This window comes from Saimiri boliviensis, chromosome 6 (genome assembly GCF_048565385.1).
Source record: "Saimiri boliviensis isolate mSaiBol1 chromosome 6, mSaiBol1.pri, whole genome shotgun sequence".
NCBI classification, from domain to species: Eukaryota; Metazoa; Chordata; class Mammalia; order Primates; family Cebidae; genus Saimiri; species Saimiri boliviensis.
Window position 1 is genome coordinate 98,519,328 of NC_133454.1, and position 13,123 is coordinate 98,532,450.

The 13,123-nt window shown below is 38.6% G+C and overlaps 1 long non-coding RNA gene across 1 annotated transcript in view; it reads right to left on the reverse strand.

Annotated features, from left to right (window-relative positions):
• Positions 1 to 4,349: 4,349 nt before the first annotated feature.
• Positions 4,350 to 13,123, reverse strand: part of LOC141584754 (uncharacterized) — a 169,359-nt gene continuing 160,585 nt past the window's right edge. The window contains exon 3 of the long non-coding RNA XR_012517959.1: positions 4,350 to 4,435. This is a non-coding gene — a long non-coding RNA (uncharacterized LOC141584754). The remainder of the gene's footprint in view (positions 4,436 to 13,123) is intronic.

Consider the following 13,123-nt stretch of genomic DNA (forward strand, 5'->3'; position numbering starts at 1 on the left):
AACAATTATATCATGCTTGAAATCAGTTTTTCAGTTTCTGTAATCTATCCTTGAATATTACTGTACAAGATCAGGGACTATGTATATCTTATTTATCAGCTCATCATGATCCAGAGAATCTAGAACCATCCCTGCCACCAAGGGGTCCTTAGTAAATATAATATAAATGAATAAATGGAAGGTAGAAACAAGAAATAGAGACGGGAAGGGATAGAGAATGACACCATCTTAAGGTGTTATCTTCTCCTTGAATTCTCTGGCTTTGATCACTCCTGCTATCATCAGCCACCATGATACTCCTAGCAATGAGAGGCAGCATGGCTTTGTGTGGAAAGACCATGGTTTAAATCCAAGTTCTTCCATTTACTAACTCTAGGATTTCAGCAAGTTACCTAGCCTGGCTAAACCTGACTCTTTATTTAGAATATACTTTGCAGGGTTGCTGTGAGGATAAAATGAGATCATGTCTTAAAAAGTACATGATGGTTGCTCAATAAATATTAATTACTTTCCATCTCCACTCTCCCTCACCTCCCACCCAAAGTGTGCTGCTGTTCCTTTAACACTTTGGCTCAAGTGTGGGCAAAAACATCTTCTCTTGGAACCACATCTGACATAGACTGGCACTTTACTAATTGCTAACAGAAAAACAAAAGGCAATTAAATATAGAGAGCAGTGGCAGTAAAAAAGCAGTATGGCTTCCTCCCAATAGAGTTTAGCTTCCAGTATAGCTACTGTTTTTTCAGACTCAAAGGCTCTGCTGTATTCTAAATGGGATCCTAAAGGGAAAGAGATTGTATTGGGCAAACTACTTTCTTTCATTCATCTGTTCATTTATTCAGTAATTATTGCTTGTTTCCTAATTATCAGGGAATTAGTGCAGACCCCCTAGTTTGTATAACACACAGTATCTTACACAAAACAAAAACAAAACATCAGCCTAGAGATTTAAAAAAAAAACCTGCAGGAAAATGAGGGTAAAATTGTGTTCCTCATGGTAGGAAAGTAAGGTTACCAGATTTTAAGGAGGCAAAAAAAGCAAGAAGCTCAGCTAAATTTGAAAAATAGCTTTAATTGCTGTATTTTTCTATAAAAGCTGAAATCAGGACATTTAAATATCCTGACAAAATCATTGTAAGATACAAGTCAAAATCATTACATACAGGACACGTCCTGTATACAAAGAATACCTGGTTAACCTACCCCAAACGGTGGGGCCCATAATCAAAGGCTAAGTTGCACCCTTAAGGTGAGGTTTGAGAAGAGCCTTTGATCAAGGGAGGAGACTTCAACCACTGCCAGACATACCATATGCAGAGGGTGTCAAGGATAGACTAGACAGAGGAGAACTGGGGAGAGCTGAATGGTAGGGAAGGGTGGTCCCAGGAGCTGGCAGAACCAAAACAGATTATCAGCCAGATGCAAAGAGAGGAAAAAAACCTGCGAGAGCAAGAAGCGGGTCAGGGAACAGCTCAATTACCTGTGCAAAAAGGTGCTATTCAAACTACTTAGCAGCTGGTAAGCAGGCACCAAGCAGCTAGAATGTATGCAGTCCTGGAGGCCCTTTGCCATGCCAGGGATTAACTCTTAAGTTGCTGGACCTTGAAAAGGTTCATGAGATCCAGGAGAGGGTCTATGGTGGCCAGAGTGCCCATGCATGGGGTCATTTAAGGAACTAAGGGCAGAAACATAGTATTTTCCCCTGGAAAATAATTATTTCGGTATTTTGACAACGAGCATAGCAATTTTATTGTGCACCAGAAAATATCAGACCTTCCCCAGTTGGTTCTCAGAAGGGACAATACTCAAGGCTCAGAAACAGGCTCTAACACTTCTTCTGAGCCCTGCTGATTGTAGCCTGGAGCTTCTAACTGTTAAACATGTGTGGAGGGTGCTTGAGTTGACTTTCTCACAGGCATCTGGTATCTTTTGCAGCTAGGGAAGATGCTGGGATAGAAGTCAGAAAATATTAACATTAAACCTCTCTCACATATCTCACATCTACCTTTCCATTTGTCAAGGATAAAATCAATGTCTCCTCTCTTGGACTAAAAACTTGAAGAAGGATACTGAGGCAAGTAAACATAACTATAATATCAGGTATAATATGGAAAACAGAATCACACTAGAAGAGTTTAAGTAACATTGGTGGTCAACTGTTTATTCAACACGCATTTGTTTTTAACATCCACCCCATTGTGCTTTGCCATGGAATAATAATTTTAAAAATCTAATGCTAGCTCTCACTTAGTGAATGCTTCATTTATATAATTCTATGCTGTATACTTTATACACAGGTCCTCAGTTAATCTTTAAAACTTCTCTTCAAGGAGTTACTACTATGCCCATTTTACAGATGAGTTAATTGAAATTCAGATAGTTTAAATAACTGTCACAAAATGTACTGCTGGTAAGTGGCAGAGTCAGGACTTGAACCTAGGTGCATCTGGCTATAAAAATTCTATCTTAAAATAACTTATAACAAAGGAGAAAAACTCATAAAGAAACAGTAATAGTGTTAAGAGATGAGGGTTCTGATGGAGAGAAATGCAGGGTACATAGTAGTCAAAAAGTGAGCATCTTGTCAAGTCTGGGGGTATTCAAGAACAGCTTCTCAATACACTCCCAAAGAAGGTTACATTTGATCTGGTCCTTAATCCCAGATGATTCTCAAATCATTCCAAAATAAATTTCAGCAACTATACACACTGACTAATTTATTTAGCTATACCAGAGGCAAAGCACTTAAGAAATTATTACATCATCAGAGAATTTCAACAAATTGCCAACAAGACAGCGTAATAGGAAAAATGTAAATCTCGATTAACAACTTAAAAGTTTAATGGGGTACATGGTGAGTCTCCCAATTATTATCATATATCCTGTCAGGGTGATTGATGCTACAGAACATAATTCTGCTGAAATACTATCTATCTTGTCAAAAAGACAAGTTGTAGCTGCCATCGGGTAGCTGTGTGATGCCTGGCATCTTAAAGGAAAGAGTAGATGCTAATTTGTAGGAACAGTAAGAATGACATAAGCTTCTGAAAAATAGTTTCTAAGTGAGGGACTCACCTTAGAAGGCTGCTTTGGGGTTCTGAGTGTTTACCCATCCACCAGAAAAAGATAGTCCTAAAAATAGATCGTGGAAGTGGTCAACTGTTGTCAGTAACTGCCTGGTGAGGGGACAGCAGAGCAGACTGGTATGAGCACCAGGCAAAGTCTCAAAGACTGAACTTCTGATTCCAGAGCTCCTACTAGATGTCACTGTGATCTTGGGCAATTGCCTTAACCTTCTTGATCTGTTCCTCCTCTCTAAAAAGAATCCAGTACCAGGACTTCATTATCTGCAATATTCTTTCTATCTCTAAACTATAAGCTATTCAAGAGATAAAATTCAGGATTACTGTTTGAAGAATCATTTCCTTAAGAAGGAAACTAGGAAACCTTTGGTTCGCTGCCTGAGGCAGTCCATTCAAAGTAATCATTCCCTTTAAAAGTCTATGTTTCATGACAAAAAATTGATTTTTTTACCCTTTTCTCACAAACCAGAAAAGATTAATGAAGGCAAATGGCGTATTCTATGACTTTCTGCCAGATTCCACATCCTTCAATAATAAATGAAATTATGTAAATAATTTCACACAGAACTTGGCTCTTAGTGGCTCCTCAATAAATACTACTTCTTTCTGCTTTCTCTAAGGGTATTGAGTATCTAATATTCACTTCATTGTTGGACTTGCCCATTCTAAGTAGAGATTCTTTAGTCTCTGGTTAAAATAATAATGGGATATATAGGAAAGTTGTTCCTTCCCAGACATCTCCACTCAGCTAAAGAGATCTACTTTGCCAATGACTCTCAGGTTGGCCAACATTGGCCTCCTACAAGACCCTCCAAAATTTCACTCCACATCTCTTTCTGAGTTCCAAAAATTTTGAGAAATACAACCAAGAGTAAATCAGAAATAACCCCACATATCCCCATTATTACTAATAAAGACTAAGTTAAAGGGCACAGACTATGGCATGATAAGCCACCTTGGCCTGCAAGCTTCTCGCAAAACTTAGGTGAATACCTACTGAGAGGGAAGTTGGTTTTTACCTACAAAGGAAGAAGAACAGTGGAGGAATTTTCTCTGTTGGTAAAAGAAAGGCAGGGAGAGTAAGGCCGAGCAGACCCAGGGATACTTTCCAAGTTTACAGTCAGTTAAAATACTCCATCACCCCAAGGAGAAAGTTTGAGAGGCTAGTACCTCCCTCTATTAGTCCTCTCACATGGCTATAAAGAACTACCTGAGGCTGGGTAATTTATAAAGAAAAGAGATTTAATTGACTCACAGTTCCACAGGCTGTATAAGAAGCATGGCTGGGGAGGCCTCAGAAAACTTACAATCATGGTGGAAAATGAAGGGGAAGCAGGCACGTCTTACAAATCTGGAAAGGAAGAAGAGAGAGAGAAGTGCTATATACTTTTAAACAACCAGGTCTCATGGGAACTCACTCACAATCATGAGAAGAGCAAGAAGAAATTCAACCCCATGATTCAGTCACCTCCTGCCACGCCCCTCCTCCAACATCAGGGATTACAATTTGACATGAGATTTGGGTGGGGACACAAATCCAAACCATATCATGTGCCCAGAAAAAAAAATCCCTCAATATGGATCCCAGGAGCAGTAAAAATGCATTCCCCTCATTTCTGAAAGATGTTCCCTCCAGAAAGTAATGAAAGAAAAAAGTGAACAAACAAATTAAAAACCAGTTTTGCAGTTACACTAGGAAAAAGGGGTTCAGGCAATAGAAACTATACCATGATCCTATGGAAGCAATGACAGTTATAAGACCTTCATTTTAAACTCTTTGAATTTCTAAATGTATGCCCTTCATATCCAAAGGAAAGGGAGTCTCAGATGAAAGCCTTGGCCATTCTGAGGAGCAGAGCTGGGGCTAATTTGCTGTGGCTAGTGAAATGGAGGGAGTCATGTAAGGGAATGTAAGGGAATGTAAGGGAAACAATGTCCTCTGGGATGATCACTCAGCCGAAAAACTACTTGACCAAATGCAAGCAGGGTGGCAGCTCCACAGCCCAGAAGGAAGCCAGCTCCTAATCGCAATCACTCTGGAGAAATGCTTCCAACACAATATCTGAGTTGTTAGTTGATTAGGTTTTGGTTAAATCAATAAAGCCTCTAGAATTAACTATCTACAAGATACTGCTCTACAATTATAATGCAAGAAAAAGTGTTTATTATGAACTTTCTCTCTCTTAGGCTTGATTATTTAAGCACTTGTGATTCAGCAGTTTTCTTCCTGCCTCCTCCAGAAACCAATCTGAGAAAAACATTTCACAGAGGTAGACCTATTTCCAATGGGCAAATGAAACAAATGAAAAATTGACTTATTTCTCAATTATACTCAGGAGTAGCACAATATAGTTAATCAATCAATAAGCATTTAGCTTAGAGCAGTGAATGCCACCATGTACTGAGTGCTTATCATGTGTCAAATTCCAAATAAGTGCTTTGTGAACATTATCTCATTTAATCTTTACAGCTTCCTTGCAAGGAAAGCATTATCTTCATTTTTAATTTTTTGTGTGCAAACACTACGGTGACTTAATCTCTGTTTTAAAATGTGAAAATAAGTCAAGTCAGCAAAAGAAAGAGACAAGATTCAAAGTTAGGTCTATTGATTATATGGATTGAATTTTGCCCCCACCACCCCCAAGTTCTTGTGTTGAAGTCCTAACCTACAGTACCTCAGAATGTCACCTTATTTAGTAATAGGGTTGTTGTACATGAAATTAGGAAAGTTAAGATGAGGTCATATGGAATAGAGTGGGTTTCTAATCCAATATGAGTGGTATTCTTATAAAAGGGAAACATTTAGACACAGACATGCACCCAGAGAGAATGCTATGTGAAGCCAAAGGCTTCAAGTAGAAGATCAAAGTAATGCTTCTACAAACCAAGAAATGTCAAAAATGCCAACAAACCACCAGAAGCTAGGAGAGAGGCATGGAATAAGTTTTTCCTCACAGTCCTCAGGAGAAACCAGCCCTGCTGACACATTGATTTTAGACTTCTAGGTTCTAGAACTGTGAAACACTAAATGTCTGTTGTTTAAGCCACCCAGTTTGTGGTACTTTGTTATCACAGACCTAACAAACATATACAATTAGACTCCAAAATCTATCCCTTTCCAATTGGTGATGTGGTCGACTGGGCATGACAGAGTCCATGCACTTAGTTGGGCACCTTCATACAGACCTTTATTGGATTTGGACTGACATTATGAAGATGCTTTGAATAGTATGTCTAGAGGCTATGGCTTCCCTGAAATCACACCTTCCCCTGGCTTGACCCTTTCCTCACCTGTCTAATGTTTCTGAGAAATACATATTGTTTTCAGCCTTTGAATTAGCAGGCCATGTGTTATTAATTCATTCACTTAAAAATATACTTAATAAAAACCTTCCCTTTTTCTACTAGTCTCTCATGGAGCTCACAGCCTCACAGAGAAAAATGGTATCAAGAAAACTGTTATATCTAGAATTATGACAAGCACATTTTATAGGCTTGTTTTAGGATCTTTTCAAAATCAAGATTGATCTTTGCTATTCTAAGCCTTACTGTGTTTCTTTTTAAAATAAACAATAAGATAGATATTTCAGATTACCAAGAGATGGAGACCAAAGGATTATTGAATTGTTTTCTTTACTTTGTATTAGAGGGAATGATAAGCAGTATTTGACAATTATCTGTACTGCTTTTCCAGAACTCTGCTGTTGAGATTTTGTCTCTTTTCAAATATCCAAGAAGCTTTTAACTCTGAACTATTCTTGTGCTTCTACCATAAACAACTAGAAAACAAGACAATATTTTTAAATTAAAAAAAAAAACTATTTTTAGATATTGAATAGTAGGCAACGCGTAAGTATGACCTATGAGAGAAGGGGAAGAAGCAAAGTGAGACTCATAATTACCCCTCTTTTTTAACTGAAGCATTTTCCAGGCCAGGGAAGGGGAAACCAAGCAGGGCTAGGCAGCCTTCCTGGATTAAGGAGACAGAAATTAGTCTAGGAAAGCTGAGGCAGCTGAAATTTGTGGACCAGAGTACCAGAGAGAAGGAAACTACACAGAAAACAAGCTCCAGAAACCTGCACAGAGGTTCCCTGGATTCTTTAGCTGAAAAAGCAATATGCAAGCATAGGGCGAGATTGTACAAGGCCAGGCAAAGGACTATTGGGAACTGTAAACTGAAAAATTCTAATTGCTCACATAAGGCTATGAGACAGCTCACTTCCAGCTAGCCAAAATGGAGAGACATGTTGACTTGTTGACTTTAAGCATTCAAGAGAGAATCCAGAAGCGTCACATCTTAACAGTAGAAGAAAACCACACTAAAGGCTACTCTAGACTAGCTTTATAGCTTTAAAATGAACATCAGAATTGAGCTTACACAAATAACTTAATAGCTTTCCAAAGGAGCCCAATATTCTTTAGAAGGAGACAGTAATATCTATCTAGTCCCTCAACATGGTGAAACTCACAATGTATACCATCCAAACAAAAATTATTAAACATACCAAGAAGCATAAAATATGATCTACAAATAGAAGAAATGAAGAGAGGATGAAGGTAGCAGTTGAAGACTTTAAAAGTTATAAATATCAAGAAATTAAGAAAATAATAAACATAATAAGGAAATAAATGCACCTTATAAAAAAGAAACACATTGGATACACTTATGGTCATATGAGATATTGCAGAAAAAGGGATCAGTAAATATGAAACATAGCAATATCAAAAAGCCAAACTATAAGGCAAAGAAGAAAAAGAATTTTTATTTTTAAAACCATAGACTCAGTGACCTAGGGAACAATAGCAAACTGTCTAAGCCACTTAAGTTGAGTCTCTGAAGAGAGAAGGAGGAAGGGGTGTGAAAAAATAAGCAGGAAAAATATATTTGGGATAATAATATCTGAAATTTTCTCAAATTTGATAAAAACTGTAAAACTATATATTAAAGAAACTCACTGAATCACATGAAACATATACCCCAAGAAAATTACACGAAGATATGTCATAAATTAGCATAAGTTTAGCAAAGCCTGCTGCAAATTAGTGATAAAGACAAAATCTTAAAAGCAGTCAGAGAATAAAAGACACATTACATTGAGGAGAATATATATAAGACTACAGTATTCTCATCAGAACAATGCAAACAAAGAAGACAAAGTACTGAAATAACCAACGAACACGTGATCAACTTGCTAATCTAAATTCTATAACCAGCCAAAAAAAAATCCTTCAAAAATTGAGTTAGGACTTTTTTTTTCCAAAAATTCTATTTTTGTTTTAGATTCAGAGGCTACATATACAGGTTTGTTAAGTGGCTATATTGCATGATGCTGAGTTTGGGCGTATGTGGTGTTATGATTATACATTGGTTCCCATCTGTGGGTCCCACCTCATAACTCTTATAGCCCTTGTTATAGTCTTTTGTTATAAGGCTGGATATGGTAGGCCTTGGGGGCAGCCTTCTGATATGCCTTCCCTTTACCTGCTCCAAAACAGGACTCTAATGTTCCTCTGTCTTCCTGATTGTGGATCTTAAAGTCTGGTTTGATCATTTTTGCCTTTTAATTCAAGTGCTCAGAACCTTCACATTTAACATAATTTTTTTATATGCTTGGGTTTATGTCTACCATATTGCTATTTGTTCCACCTATGAGAAGGTCCCACCCTACACCCTGGGGAAAGGAATCCTTCCATAAAGACCCAGGAGGGCAGGGTTCAGTGAGATTCTGGAGAGCTGCACATATGGAGGTTCCTGGAGGGTGGCACACCTACAGAGGGCATGGAAGCTCCACGCTCCTTCTTCCATACCTGACCCTATGTGTCTCTTTATTTGTATCCTGTGCAATATCGTTTTTGATAAAGGCAAATGTCAGTGTTGCCCTGAGATCTTTGAACTGCTCCAGCAAATTAACTGAACCCAAAGAGGGAGTAACCCGACTTGAAGCCAGTCAGGCAGAAGTTCTAGAGACTTGTGAATGGGGTGGTGGGGCAGGGGTGATAGTCCTGGGAACTGAGCCCTCAAACTGTGGGATCTGACACCATCTCTGGATAGATAGTGTCAGAAACGAATTACAGGACACCCAGCTGGTGTCTGCTGCTTGGTGTGTGGGGACAAAACCCCACAGTTTGTTCACAGAAGTCTTCTGTGTTGATGATTGTTATGGTGTGAGAGTACAGAAAGAACATGAGTAGAGAGTTTTCTCTACACAGGGTACACTTGATCCCCTCACCCAGGGAGTAAGCAGAGTACACAGGCAGTTTTCAACCCTTTCCTACCTTCCTTTCTTCTCTATCTATTTGCTCCCAGTGTCTACTTTTCCCAACTTTATGGAGCTAGGTTATTTTTAATAAAGTTAATGTTGGCCAGGTGAAGTGGCTCACACCTGTAATCCCATCACTTTGGCAGGCTGAGATGGGCAAATTATGAGGTCAGGAGATCAACACCAACCTGGCCAACATGGTGAAACCCTGTCTCTACTAAAAATACAAAAATTAGCTCGGTATGGTGGTGGGTGCCTGTAATCCCAGCTACTCTGGAGGGTGAGGCATGAGAATAGCTTGAACCCAGGAAGTGGAGGTTGCAGTGAGCCAAGACCATGCCACTGTACTCCAGCCTGGTGACAGAGTGAGACTCCATCCCAAAAATAAAATAAAATAAAGTTAAGGTTGAGAGAACGTATTGTTAGAAAATGTTTATGTCTAAGAATTTGAAAGGATGTTTATTCGGAACACAATATTATCATTATCTTACATCAGTAAGGAAATGATATAATGTGTTTAAGAAAAGGTACATATATGGGAAAATAGAAAAGGATTTTCTTCATTTTTTAATTTTAAAAATATATCATTGACTATTTAGAACAAAAATAATAATGTAATGGGGGATTAGGACAATGTAGAAGTAAAATAAATGACAATAACACAAAGATGGAAATAGAGAAAAATGGAAGTATACCATTATAACGGTGGTCCCCAACTGTTCTTGGTACTAGGGACTGGTTTCATGGAAGACAATTTTTCCACAGACCAGGTAGTGGAGTGGAGGTGAGAGGCAGGATGGTTTTGGGATGATTCAAGTACATTACATTTATTGTGCACTTTATTTTTATTATTATTACATCATAATATATAAATGAAATAACACATCATAATATAGAATCAGTGGGATCCCTGTGCTTGTTTTCCTACAACTAGGTGGTCCTATCTGGGGGCGATGGGAGACAGTGACAGATCATCAGGCATTAGATTCTCATAAGAAGCAAGCAACCTACATCTCTCACATGTGCAGTTCACAATAGGGTTCGAGCTCCAATAAGAATCTAATGCCACCACTGATCTGACAGGGGTGAAGCTCAGGCTGTAATGCTCGCTTGCCTATCATTCACCTCCTGCTATGTGGCCCAGTTCTTGATGGGCCAGGAACCCATAGTTGTCCATGGCCCAAGGGTTGAGGACCCCTGTGTTATATGATATTTTCATTATGTTTGAAGTGAAATAATATTATTAGTGGTTAAGATATGTATTTTAAAACTAAGGATAAATAGATGATAGATAAATAGATAGATAGATACATAGATATTGATAAGCCAAAAATGCAGACAAAACAAATACTAAAAAATAATGAATCGAGAAAAAAGCAAGAAAAGGGGGGAAATGAACAAAGAAAAGATGGAACAAATAGCAATACGGTAGACATAAACCCAAGAATATAAAAAATACATTAAATGTAAAGGTTCTGAGCATTTGAATTAAAAGGCAAAAATCATCAAACCAGATTTTTTGAAAGGCACGACTCAACTATATGTTGCCTAGATGAAGAGTACATTAACTATAAAGATGCCAGGATGGAATAAGAGATATCTTGCAAATACTAATCTTAGAGTTAGAGTGGCTATATTAATATTAGATAAAATAGAGCTTAGGAAAAGGAAAACTTACCAGGCATGAAGATGAACATTTTATAATGACAAAAGGGTCAATTCATCAAGAATATGCAAAAATCAAAACTATGTATGCACCTAATAACAGAGCTTAAAAATATATGAAACAAAAGCCAATAGACTTGAGGGTGGGCACAGTGACTCATGCCTGTAATCCCAGCACTCTGGGAGGCCAAGGTGGGCGGATCACCTGAGGTCCATGATTTGAGACCAGCCTGGCCAACATGACAAAACCCTGTCTCTACTAAAAATAAATACATAAATAAAAATTAGCCGGGCATGGTGGTGGGTGCCTATAATCCCAGCTACTAGGGAGGCTGAGGCAGAAGAATTGCTTGAACCTGGGAGGCAGAGGTCACAGTCAGCAGAGGCTGAGGTTGCAGTGAGCAGAGATTGCCACACTACACTCCAGCCTGGGCAATGGAATGACATTCTGTCTCAAAAAAATAAATAAATAAAAATAAAAGCCAATAGACTTTTTAAAAACTTTTCTTTCAATTAAAAAAAAAATTCAATTGTTGTTGAAAATTTCTACATTGCTCTTCCAGTAATTAATGGATCAAGGAGGCTGAAAATAAGAAACTATATAGAAGAGTCAAAGAACACTATTGGCCCCCATTCTCTTCTGGCTAGTAGGGTTTCTGGCAAGAGACCCACTGTGAGTCTGATGGGCTTCCCTTTCTGGGTAACCCGACCTTTCTCTCTGGCTGCCCTTAGCATTTTTTCTTTCATTTCAACTCTGGTGAATCTGAAGATTATGTGCCTTGGGGTTGCTCTTCTTGAGGGATATCTCTGTGGTGTTCTCTGTATTTCCTGAATTTGAACATTGGCCTGCCTTGCTAGGTTGGGAAAGTTATCCTGGATAATATCCTGAAGAGTGCGTTCCATCTCGGTTTCATTCTCTTCATCACTTTCAGGTACACCAATCAAATATAGATTTGGTCTTTTCATATAATCCCATATTTCTTGGAGGCTTTGTTCATTTCTTTTCACTCTTTTTTCTCTAATCTTGCCTTCTCATTTTACTTCAGAGTTGATCTTCAATCTCTGATATCCTTTCTTCTGCTTGATCAATTCAACTATTGAAACTTGTATATGCCTCTTGAAATTCTCCTGCTGTGTTTTTCAGCTCCCTCAAGTTGTTTATGCTCTTCTCTAAGCTGGTTATTCTAGTTAGCATTTTGTCTAATATTTTTTCAACGTTCTTAGTTTCTTTGCATTGGTTTAGAACATGCTCCTTTCGCTCGGAGAAGTTTGTTATTACCCACCTTCAGAACCCTCTTTCTTTCAATTCATCAAACTCATTATCCATCCTGTTTTGTTCCCTTGCTGGTGAGAAGTTGTGATCCCTTAAAGAAGAAGAGGCATTTTGGTTTTTGGTGACTTCAGCCTTTTTGCACTGTTTTCTTTCCAACTTCATGGGTTTATCTACCTTTGGTCTTTGAAGTTGGTGACTGTCAGAAAGGGTCTCTGAGTGGACATCCTTTCTGTTGATGTTGAAGCTATTTCTTTCTGGTTTTTAGTTTACCTTCTGACAGTCAGGCTCCTCTGCTGTAGGACTGCTGGAGGTCCACTCCAGACCCTGCTTACCTGGGACTCATCCATGGGGGCTGCAGAATAGCAAGGATTACTACCTGTTCTTTCCTCTGGTAGCTTTGCCCCAGAAAGATACCCATTAAATGTCAGCCAGAGCTCTCCTGTATGAGGTGTCTCTTAGTATACACGGGGGGTCAGGGAGCCACTTGAGGAGGCAGTCTGCCCCTTATCATAGCTCAAGTGCTGTGCTGGGAGCTCTGTTGCTCCCTTCAGAGTTGCTGGGGAGGGATGTTTAAGTCTGCTGAAGTGGAACTCACAACCAGCCTTTTTCCTAGGTGCTCTGTCCTGGGAAGGTGGGGCTTTATTTATAAGTCCCTGATAAACTATTGCCTTTTTTCAGAGGAGCCCTGTGCAGCAAGAAGGGACTCTAGTCCAGTTAACTTAATTGACATCTATAAAACCTTTTGTCCCTAAAGAGTGAAATGTGCATTCTTCCCAAGTGCATTCATATGTTTAATGAGTTAATATTCTATAAGTTAAGCTATGAAATATGCCTCAAAATT